This window comes from Miniopterus schreibersii, assembly GCF_964146895.1.
Source record: "Miniopterus schreibersii genome assembly, chromosome: 6".
NCBI classification, from domain to species: domain Eukaryota; kingdom Metazoa; phylum Chordata; class Mammalia; order Chiroptera; family Miniopteridae; genus Miniopterus; species Miniopterus schreibersii.
Window position 1 is genome coordinate 51,715,591 of NC_138107.1, and position 12,731 is coordinate 51,728,321.

Consider the following 12,731-nt stretch of genomic DNA (forward strand, 5'->3'; position numbering starts at 1 on the left):
TCTGCCTGGCCGGGCATGGCTCAGCTGTTGAGCGTTGACCTAGGATCCAGGAGATCAGGGTTCGATTCCCGGTCAGGGCATATGCCCGGGTTGCAGGCTGCAGCCGATCAATGACTCTCTCGTCGTTGATGTTTCTATCCCTCTCTCCCTCTCCTTTCCTCTCTCTGAAATCAATAAAGTTATATTTAAAAAAAAAAAAATTTACTTCAAGTCTAACTTTGGCCTAGCTAGTGGAATATTTATTCTCAATCATTATAGGGATTTTCTTAGGGTTATACATGAGGGTCTTGGAATCTTATAAAATCCAGGTAATTTGTGGAAATGCTCTGTGGTCTTCAGAGCATGCTTATCTCTGTCAACATGTCAACTGTCTTAGCTGAATTTTCGTTGAACATGGGCAGACTCCAAGGCTTGCAAGTCAATCTCAGGCCCAGACTTGGAATTCATGAATGGTTAGTGTTTGATGTCTCCCACATGGAGAGAAATCCCCCACCTAGCACCCTGCATGTAATTGAGGCTTAGATGTCTACTCTGGGTAGATTCTCAATTCCAGAAACCTATCACTTCTGCCATTCTCATTCCTTCTTTAGATATATCTTTAGATATGTTGCTTTCACTCAAGACTGACCCTAAAATTCTAATACTCAATTCTATTCTTTCCTCTTTCTGGAACATTCTAATATATACTTATTAGTTAGCTGAATCAAAGCTACGCACTACTAGATAAAAGGTGAGTTTAAAAACATGTTAGCTACTTCTAGATCTATACTTACAGAAAAATAACAGAAGTAAACTTTATTATCATAGAACCGTTCTACTTCAGTGCAAATTTAAGACAAGTGGAAAATGACCATTACATGAGGGAAGGGGGTAATCTAATTGTTGAAAGCTACCATTCCCCTTGACTTTGGTATGCTTCCATAATCATGACTGCTCATTGGAGAACGGGTAAGACAATCTGTACAGGAATAAAGAGGACTACTGAGAGGGACATGCCTGAGACCTCAATCAGTTCTCTGGGAGATTCAGAATTTAAAAATTTAATTGGACAAGGTGGTCCTAACTAATTTCTGCTGCCAGGATAGGACTCCAAAATCCCTCATGGTTATTTCACTGTAGGTATTTTGGAGTCTTTGCTTTTGATCTAGGCTCAGCACAACAGACAAGCAATTCCGGGGAAAAGGCCAATTCCAAGAGCATATACACTTGATCCAATCAGCTGGGAAATTGAAGCTGAGCTTGAGATTGAACAAAACTGCATCCTTTCAGTAAGGCATCACCAGGTTATGGACAAGTATCCATAGAACTCTGAGGAACAATGTTTAACAATGACACTGTGCTCTAAGCAACCAAAGGAAGGTAATCAGATTTCATAGATCACATATATCCCCCCTTGGCCTACATGAACGCCAGGATGCTTGAAAAATCAAAAAGAATAAAGGTATGATGGAACTTGCATAATTAATTGGAGGGGTAAATTATAGACACATGGCCATATTTGTTTCCAAAAAGGTGAAGCAGGTGATACTATTTAGACATGTCTATATATCCAAAAAGACTGAATTCCTTATACCTCTAGATTGCATTTTCTTGCTCTTTGTAACTCAAGTATGAAAAAAAGTATAAAAATACTAGTGAAAGACCAGTTGAATATTTTTCATTTCAACATTCTAAATGATATGGAATATGTATATCACCTTATCTTATTTGGTCAACATCTTATCGTTAAATGTTGAAAGTTTTTAAAACCTATTCATTCTAGCAACCAGTTCCTAGATATGCTATTAATTTTTCTCTTCTCCCACCCTTATTCCTTGCCTCTTCTAATTCTAAAATCCTGGTTTGACTGAGCAAAACTATAGTAGTATATTCAGTTTGGCTTTCCCCAACCCCATGTTTTTAGTATATCACCTTTAAAAATCAGGTTATTCAGGTTTCATTAAAATATTCATATGTATAACCAATGGGGTTTTCTACTATATATTTAGTAGCAAAACAGATAATCTGTGTTCTGCCCAAATCATGCTGGTAACTAAAGATGGAAAAGGTGGTTTTATTGTAGAAGCGGTCTCTGTGTCAGTCTCCACTTCAGTTCTCCTCTGTCATGAGTTAAAGCCGATTTTGAGACTCCTGGTCCCCACAAACATCGCTCATACACAGGCTCCTGGAAACACTCATTTATGTTCAGCTTTGACTGAAGGATCATTTATGAGCAGCCTACTCAGAGCAAAGCATCAGTTCTCTCATTGCCTGAGACACTGATCTTTGGGGAGAGAGTGATACAATAGTGAACACAAGGTAAGCAGCTCTAAAGTGGAAATACATCACTCCCATGAAACATACACAGAAACACACAGGCGCCATGTGGGAGCTCTATGAATCAGAAGGGAAATTCTTTACAAGCTTCTTCTTATCTGTCAATATCTATCACCCAAAGAACCATGAAAGCCTTAGGCAAGCAACAATTACTTTAGACTCAGCAGACTGGCAGGTTCACTGACACCCACCACTGGAACTGATGCCATCCAAGTATTATGAATGTCTTCCTCCTAAGCTACCTGATATAAGTGTCTGACTCTCACCATCTCTCTGCTCTTATATAGAATGAAAAATGGTCAAAGTTTTAAACTACTCTTAGATAAGACTGAGTCTATTTTAGCTCCTCTCAAAGGAGGACTGGCCAAAGGTCTGATGATTTAGCCTGACTTACAGTTTCGGATTCACCAAGTCAAGAAATACACTTGCTATATCCTGAAGTAGAATTTGCCAGCACTTTTCCTTCAGGTCTTAGAATTTCTCAGTGTCCAGTGAATCTATTGACTATCACCAAATCCATGTCAACCCGATCATTTGAGAGATATTTGGGATTATATCATCTATTATGGTATGCCTTTCAAAGGAACAGAGTATTATAATTTGATTAGTTAATGCCACCTAATTCACAAATCAATACATTTGCTACTGTCATTTTTCTCACAGCTATCTCCTACATTTTCTTACCTTGACTTATACGTGGCTTTCCCCAGCTTATGCACCATTTCATTATAGTTGACTTTAGAGAAGGGCTGCCTATTTTGCTGCACTACAAATATATTTAGCTTTGGTGGGAGGGAATAATCAACTGTATTTTCCTCACGATTTTCACTTTCACATCACTATTTCCAGAAAAACATTTTATGCTTCCATCTACAGATACCACCCTCTTCCTCTCCTTGTCACCATTACCTACAGTTCCTCTTCCTTCTGTCATAACTCTAGGTGGTAGCAATGCCCTATGTGCAGAATTTATTCAGTACCTTAACAGTTCTTTGATCTCCTAAACTCCAGTGAGATTCTTCATGTTACATTTAAATTATTTACTCAGAGACCTCAAAACCTAGACATTTTTCCTTATCTAACCCATTATTTAATTAAAATTTTAAACTGAAATATTTCCCATCCAATTAATAAATTAATTGGCAGAGGTTAAAGCAAATAGAAAAAAGGGAACAGTTACTCTGCCTGGGAAGTACAGAGACAGGTCGGAGGGACCCAGCCTGGCAGACAGTGAGGGAGGCGGGATGGAAGGAGAGGTGACAGTGAGTGCAGGAGGGGGAATTTTATTCAAGTAGATCCATGAATAATGGGAAAGAGATGGGAAAGAAACTGGCTGTGGATTAACTAATGTTTGGTGAGGCTGGGAATGATAATAAATGAAGGTAAGAGGAGATAGAGTAGGGATCTGGTCATTTGTCTTGCCTAAGTGTTTTAATCTTACTTATAGGCAGTACAGAGCTACTGAAAAGTCTTAGGCAGAAAACGAAAATGACCAGATGTTCCGGGTAGTCAAACACAATTTGAATAATAATAGTCACATCTTCAGAGCTTTGATAGCTTTGAATATTTTATTTTCCCATCTCTTTATTATCTATTTTTGGAGTTTCTATTAGACATATTTTGGAAGCTTTTTTCCTTCTGTGTCTCGTTTTTTTAAAATATATTTTCCACCTCAATATTTCTCTGTGCTGAGTGATTTCCTAAAATATATCTTCAATTTCACTATTTTTTTCTTTAACTGTAGCTAGTCTGTTTAATCCATCTATCAAGTTTTAAATTTCACCGAGTCTAGTTTTTATTTCTAGGAATACTCTTTGGCTTTCACTTCTACTTACTTTCATAATAATCTATTGTATGAATTCTTATACTTCTTTAACAATGTAAACATTCATTTTGATTTCACTTCAGTTTCTATGGTATACTTTTCTTACCTTTTTTTTCTGATTCTCATGCCATTAAACTTCCTTATGTTCTTTATAACTTTGTGAGCTCATTTTCAAAATAAAATATCTTGTGTGTGTGCTGAGCATGGGTATGGTCCTGACATGAAATAAGTAGTTTAGACTTACTTCACTAAGGGGTGATTTGTAATTTTTACTAGAGTCTTTTGGGGTTCCATTTTTACTCTATTCTTTTATATTTGGGTTTTTTAATTCTAACAACTGTAGAACAATTTAAGACCCTACCCACAAATGGTGCTGTTTAGAGGCTCTAATATATCACAATTGGATTTCTTACAATAGATAGCCTACTTTGATGTCTTGACATTATAAGAGCCATATATTTTTTGACCCCTAAGGACCAGTTCCAACAACTTTATCTCCTGTGTGACCGCATTCTTCTTTATCACTTTTCTACCATAAATTCCATTTTTGCATCAATGGAATCCCCCAATTTAAAAAGACAAGAAATTTTAGATTAAAAAGCTTAGGTTAAATGTATTCACATAATATTGATTTTATGTATCAAAGTAAAGGATAAATATATATATTTCTAATTGTAATTCTCCTTAAAATATCATTACTATTATTGTGTGTGTGTGTGTGTTTTTAAATTCCCTCCTCAGGGGTGAGATTTGAAAAATAACAAGATAGCCCTAAATTTTTCTATATGACTTATAAACATTTATTGATTCATAAATATTTGATAGAGGAATAATAAAGGATAAATATTATATTGTATATATTCATATTAATAAAATAACTTATTAGGATATCTTTCAAAGTAGTCTGCTTCAAGAATTAAAAAAAAAACAGACCACATACACAAAACCCTTGTTAACTTGTTTAAAATTCCATCAAGTCAAAATTACAAAAGAGATTCTCAGTTGTACTGTTTTGTTCAATCTCCTTCCTTCGGGAAGGCCAAGAGATAGTGTTTTGCATTGGATTGGTTTCCATCAGAGATTTTAAGACAGATCTGAGAGATTTTATGATAGTCATGTTGATGTATTTCTTTTGATTAAGGGGTCTACTCAAACTGAAGAAGCCCTCAGAATATATATTCCATAACCACTCTGCATAGTCTAGGTTCTATCCATTTTAGTAAGGGTCTTTAGATATCTGGAAATCAATCAAGAAAAAATACAATAGCTCTATAGTTTGATTTTCTAGGGCTGTTATGACAGACTTAAAATATTCAATAAAAACCAAAATTCAGACTCTCGGAGTTTTATACAATAATATTTTTACATCCAAAACTGTCCAATTAATCTTTCTCTAAAGCTCAGTCTTCATGCAAATACTCATCTACCTAGGGATCACTTTACAAATTTATTCTTGCTTTCTTCATAAATTTCACATCTGTTCTATCTAATATTGCACATGAGAGGTAAGCGAATTAAAAATTCAAATTTTGAACAACTGATTAGTGTTATTTGTTGTTAGACAAATTTCTAACAATAACAAAAGACATTTTTATAGTGATCATAAATCTCTCAATAAGAAAGTTGTTGTTTTTTAAGACAATGCAAACTAACACATATCGGAGGGATGACAAAATTAGAAAACCACAATTTTGTAACAGTGAAACAACTGAACCAGGAAAGGATCATCAATTGGTGCTAAAACTATTTGGTAAAAATGTATAGGATATCCACATGGTGCAAAAGCATCACACCACAGATAACTTGATAATTACAAAAAGGAAGTTCTACCTCCAGAAAGGAAAGATCTGGTCAATACTACCTTTCAGTAGTTACACATAGCCACACTAATCAGGGATAACCTGACATTAGGCATCTTCCTATGTGATACAAAAGAAAATCAGTTTTTCCTCTGAAGCAGTCTTTTGCACATTTTTAACCTGAATTGCATTAAAAAATAGACCTAATTTTCAATGTATAAGATACACATAGGGATTAGAATAACCCCAAGGAAATAATAGGCAAGGCAGGATGTACAATGTAACTGACCTTATTTCTTCAAAAAGCCAGTACCATTGGGGGGATTAAAAATTTAGGGGACTATTCTAGATTGAAAGAGACTAACGAGGCATAACCAAATGCATGGTTTTTTCCCTTGATGGGAAATTTGATTGTTAGAGAATGCACATCTATAATACTCTCAACAAAATGAATTTTAAAAAGAGATATATTGTGTATGTAAAGGAAATTAGAATATGGTCTGGGAATAATTTGGGGGATTTGACATTATTTTGTAAGTATAGGAATGGTATTGTAGTTACACAGTTAATGCCATTTGTAGAAAATGCATGCTAAGGTATTTAGGCATGAAGTGTCATGATTTCTAAAGCTTACTTTCTAATGGTCCAGCCTTCTCTCCACAAAAGACAGCTGGGTAAATAGAAAAAGCAAACATGGCAAAATATTAGTAATTATTGAATCCAGATGGTGAGAGTATAAATGTTCACGGTAATCCATCAAGGTTCAAAGATGCAGCACCACCAGGAACGATAGAGAATAAAGGACATAGCCTTTGCCCTGTGGGTGCTGCAGGAGCAGCCTCTGTGTGCTGCTGGCCCCCGTCTAGGGTTGAGCCTGAAGTCAGCACAGGTAAAGAGCCAGACAGTCAGTTGGGAAGGGAAGCTGGGAGCTACAAGGATGAACTGGAACCTCATTTGCCTCCCAGCATCTCCAGCCTGTCAGGGTGACCTGCAGGAAAAGCTGACAGTATTTTTCACAGAGCTACCCAGGAACTTTCCCAGAGATGATGAAGCTAAAGGAGATCTAGCAGGAGCTGGGGAAAAGGCCAGGCCAGGTGTTGCCCCACCCCCACAAAGTGAGCTGCCAATTCAATAGCAGCATGCCTGACACCCTGTATAAACTTCAGAGCATACAAATTAAAGCAGGTGCTTCGTAAAGCTTTCTGAAAATTATGCATAAAATGTCTTCTGTGGTTCGGGATAATCGGAAACCATAAAAAATGGTAATTCTGGAAATTAAATGCATACAGTACAAAGCCACCACAATTCATTCATCACTGTGTATACAAGTTTTCATTAGAAAAGTTTAAAAATCCCATAATACCCTTTTATCATACAATAGAAATCTTTAAAGGCTAATATTTATAATCCAAATATAAAAACTGGATTTTTCAAAAGTTTCACCTTTATAATCCTGATGAGTTAGAAAGGGTAAGAAAAGTCGTCTGACAAATGAAATTTCAGTTTAATTATCGTAAGCTATGGCTGTGTCTTTACCATAAATAAAGGATTGAATGTAAATAAGTAGACATATAAGTTAGCTGACATAGATTCACGTCTACCTGCCAAAACATATAGTTACATAAGAACCTTTATTCTCCTTGATGATATAAACTAGAAATTGCTAATAACGTACACGAGCCTGACATTTTTAGAAAGCAAGACTTAATATCACTTATCCTAAACAGTGAATTGGACCAACCTTCCATAAATGGTCAGTCCCAAATTATCTCATGCAAATGAATTAAGTATTCAAACCAGTGACTAAAATAACACAGGCAGTTTGCTTGAAAACCAGAAGCTCTACCAGGGGTGCTCAGCCTTCGATGCATGTAGCTCCCTGGAGGAAGCCTGGGCCTACCTCACAGGACCACCTGAACCACAATCTCGGGGAGGCTGAGCCCGGGCCTCAAGGTTTTGAGCAGCTCGCTGGCTATTGCAGTGCCCAAAGAGGGTTAAGAACGGCTGGAAACCAGGGTGGGAAGGGATTTGATAAGACACAACAGGCTCAGTACTAAAATTAGAGGCAAAAACAAATGGGGTTGGACACAGAAAAAAGTAATCCTAAATTGATGGTAGACTAATTTAGCAAGGAAATAGAATGTAATTTAGACCTTGAAAAATAGGTATAGAAAAGGAAAAACTAAAATGTTAATGAAAGTAACCACACATATTAACTAAAAGATACAGTAAAAATTATAAAAGGATAAAAAAAATATTTTAACAAAATATAATTCAACTCAGTGAATTTTTTTAACTTTTTTTTTTTTTTTTTTAACAAGTAACACATTCCTTGGTGACAAAATTTAAAGGACTGAAAAGGGTAAATGTTAAAGAGAGCATCTTTAATCGAATTTCCTCCCATCGTTCAGCCATTCAACTTTTTTTTTCCTGCAGAAACCACTATCACTAATTAACTATCATTCCAGGGATATTCTACATAGAAACTGTGGAGAAAACAGTGAACACAGCACGTCTGAGACTGTTGTCCTAAGACAGACTCCTTGCAAGGTTGGCCATCAGTTGGCTGGGAACTTGGATATTTTTTCTCTCCACACCCTCAATAAGAGTGACTTACTGTGCCTAGACTGTTTGTACATTGTGTTTTGTGAACAGATTTCTTCTGGAAATCTAAAATTTTGATATACACTAGGCAGGGAGTGCCTATGTGACCAGCCCCCAATAAAAACCTTGGGCATGGAGTCTCTCCTGAGCTTCCCTGATAGATAACACTTCACACCGGTTACCAGTTTGCAGGTGGAGGAAGCACTGCAGTCCTGCATGGTTCCATGGGGACAGGACTCTTGGCAGCTGACACTAACTTCCCTCCAGACTTTACATCATGCGCCTTTTCCCTTTGCTGAATTTGTTTTGTGTCTTTTGCTGTAATAAATCCTAGTTATGAATATAACTATATACAGTCATGGGCCATTGAAGGGGGATAGGTCCTGCGGAGCGCATCGTTCGGTGATTTTGTGATTGCGTGAACACCAGAGTGCACTTACTCACACCTGGAAGGTACAGCCTGCCACACACAGGCTGTGTGCTACATTCCGCCTTTGTGTGTGCAGGCGTCACTGACCAAAAAGTTATGAGGCGCGTAACTACACTGCACTCTCATGAGTTTTCCTGGCAAATGACTGAATCAGGGATGGCCTTGCAGCTCCCCTTCTCCCAGTTCATGAGCATATATATGACATGATTTTTATACAGTGTTGGCACACCACATCCCTGTTCTGAATATTAACTTTTTGATGTAGTATGTCTTAGACATTTTTCTTATTGGCGCCCATAGGCCCAGTTTTTCCTTCTTAATAGCTAAACAGTTTTTCAATATGTAAATATAACTTATTTAATCGGTCCTTTATTTAGGAACATTTAGGTGTGTCCAGTCCTTGGCTATTACATAAACTCTGCAATGAGAATCTCTGTAGATTGTTCACCCTTCCTTGGTGTGAGTAGAGCCATCTGTTTGAGGAAATCTAAGAGTAGTATTGCCAGGTCAAAGGTGATACACACTTTAAAAAATTTTAATAGCTATTAATTGTGTTCCTCATAAATCAGGTTAATTTTTACCTCCACCATTGTGTGAAAGTGTCTGTTTCCCTTAGAATTTGCCAACACTGTGGGGTAGCTTCACCTGTCAGTTCTCTTATAAACAGAAAACCTGCTCATCCTCATTAATAAGAACCATTTGCATTTTTTGTTGTTGCTAACTATCTTATGCTTGGCTCCTTTTTCTATTATATAGTTGGAATTTTTTTCACTAACTTATAGGAGTTATTTGTGCATTAGCACCTTCTGTGGGACATGAGGTGCAAATACATTCCCAAATTGTTATTTATCTGTTGCCTTTGTTTATGGTAAATTTTAAAGCAGAAACATTTTATGATTCTATAAATTTTTATGGCTTCTTGGATTTGTGTCAAAATTGGATTTTCCTAAAACCATAGTCTTTAAAGCAATGTAAATAAAACATTTATATTCCAGACTTTCTGCCTATAATATGAAAATATGAAAGCAAAAATATAATGAATGTACAGAAGTATATTTAAAAGAGAAAACTAAGGTTCCTTAAATTCTATTTTAAGTCAAGAAGAATTGGCAGGGTTATCACATCTGTTTCAGCCACTCCTGATCTACCATTAAGTACATTAACATCCCAAATGACACTTTCTAAGGAAACCATATTTCAATTGCTTTGGCACTAGCGCATAAATAAATCTTAATTTCAGGCTCTAGTTGACATTTCAACTGGCTATTATAAATTACTTGAATTCTTTTACAAGCGAATTTGATTTAAAAGCATCTAAAGCTGATGGACAGGATATGACAGTGGCCAACCTCTATATTCACTACAGATTTTAGACATGCATATCTGAAATTTCTCAATATTTGAATGCATTCTTGCAGAAAATGCATTTAAGAAAACAAAAACTTGGTGCACATGCAACCTTTTCACGCATTATATCACTTCAGAGATTCCAAATTAAAACACGCACAAAAAATAATTTTGTTCTAATTGACTTTCTCTCCTCCCCATGCTCCCTACTTTCTTTCATTCCTCCATCTCTCCTCTCCTCCCTTCCTCTGTCCACCCATCCTTTTTGCCCTGCTAGTCAGTCACACCTTATGATAAGAGCTTATCTAAATATGGGGTTTATGTCGAGATGGGTGCTAAGGGGTTGACATGCAGACCACGTGAGGTGGGTTGTATTTATAGCCTCATTTTACTGAGGAAAGTGAGGCTTGAAACCGTTTAATAACTTGACCGATGTCACCAAAATGGAAGAATGGGGCTGAAACCCAGCCGCATCGAACCCAACTCATACCCTTAGCCTATGCTTCCCGGTATGTTTAAGTACCAAATCCTCTGATGGTATTTCATCTTTTAATTGTTTTGTTCATTTACTTAAATCTTGCCTCTTTCATTATTACATATAGGCAGAAAAAAATAACCTACAAATTCATAAAAATCAAAAGGAAATATCAATATCACCCAAAAATACTATTGCTCATGGGAAATGAGCCCTCAGTTTATCCTATATTCCTCATGAAACAGTGTTAGGTCAGTGAAGTAGTTTGATCACAGGTCAATAGTTCCTAGTCTCCCTTACCTTTAAAGCACAATTTCCTGTCTGGCTCAGACAGGATTAGATCCTCTTTAGCGGCTCACAAGTTTGGGCCGCTGGCATAAATCCCAAGCATTAGCACTTTAGTTTACAGCGCCATCTTGACTATTTTACAATTTTCCCTTCTCCTTTATAACATTTTACATTCCTCCTCCACTTAGCAAAAGCCCCTCTTCCTAATCCTATCTTTTCTTCCCTCCAACCCTTATTATTCTAAATTGCTTTCCCTTCAGTCTCTCATCTTGAAAAATTAACTAATGCCTGAGTTTTCAAATCAGTCCTTGCATTCTTTCCTTTCTCCCTAACTTTATTTTGTCTAACATTTTTGTGAAAATACCTAACTTCATTACATTTTATTTACCTAAGAGTGTGAGTCCCAAATTATTAAGCAATAGTGTGCCAAGTAGTTCCCCTCACGCCCAGTGCTTATAGAAAAAGGAAACTAGAACATATTGACAACTACTACGCATCAGGCATTTTAAATACATTATTAAACCTCCCTTAAGATAAAGACTAAAACTGAAGCTCAGACATTTTAAGTGGTACATCCATTATCACACAGCTAAGCTATGGAAAAACCAGGATTTGAATCTATATATGACTTGAAGTTCATTTCTTTTTATTACACCACCCTGACACACTGCTGTTTTTGTGGAATTCCAAGTACCGAAATTTTTGTTTGACTCATAACTATAGGAGCCCTTTGGCTATTTATTTGTATTCATTCTTAAACTCTGAAAAGCTCACACTACTTTGTTATTGCTCTTTCTTTCCTTGTTCACCTCTGAACACAGTAGATGACCGGCAATTTGATAGGTTTCTTGATTTTTACACCTAATTTATACAGGGGTTTTTATGTCTCAAACTATATTATAGGAATGTTTAGCTCCTCACATTTATATAGAGACAGACTTTAGACTCCCCATTCCTTAGCTTTATTTATCTGAAGCATCAGCAGGCACCCTTCACTCGTTCACAGTTCACATTGAGCTTTATTCGTAAAGCGTCTCGCTCATTATTCCGTGTCCCTGCTATTAAGACTCCACGTGCGAGAACTGACCAAACAGCTTCAAAAGGCAATGGTGTTGGCACGCCCTGCTGCAGCAAGCTACTGAGTATGAAATTACGCTAATCATAGAAACTGAAAATTGTTATTATTCTAACAGTCCTTCGAAGAACCAATCTGCACGAAGTAAATTTTTAAAAATTAATCCTATGATCGGAATCTTGGTGCTCCCAAAGTTAAAACCCTTTACGATGCAGGGGGAATGGCTCGTTAGCCACATGCCCACGTTTCATCATCATCCTCTTTCGTTAAAAAGTTCTGAAACTTCTTAAATATCATATAAATCCAGGTTAATACGATTCAGATGCTTAATGCTAATAACCACAGGATCCAACACGATTTTGTTATAAATCAGAATGAATGGGAACTTTTTTCATGACAAGATGCCGCCAACCTCCTTCGTAATACTTGCCAAGGGTCTATGTCATTACAGTCACCTCAACTATGGAGAACAGTTTTTATTTAAATGAATGCAGTCTTTACTGTGTTTTTCCTTTTTTTAAAAAAATATGTATCTTTATTGATCTCAGAGAGAGGAAGGGAGAGGGAGAGAT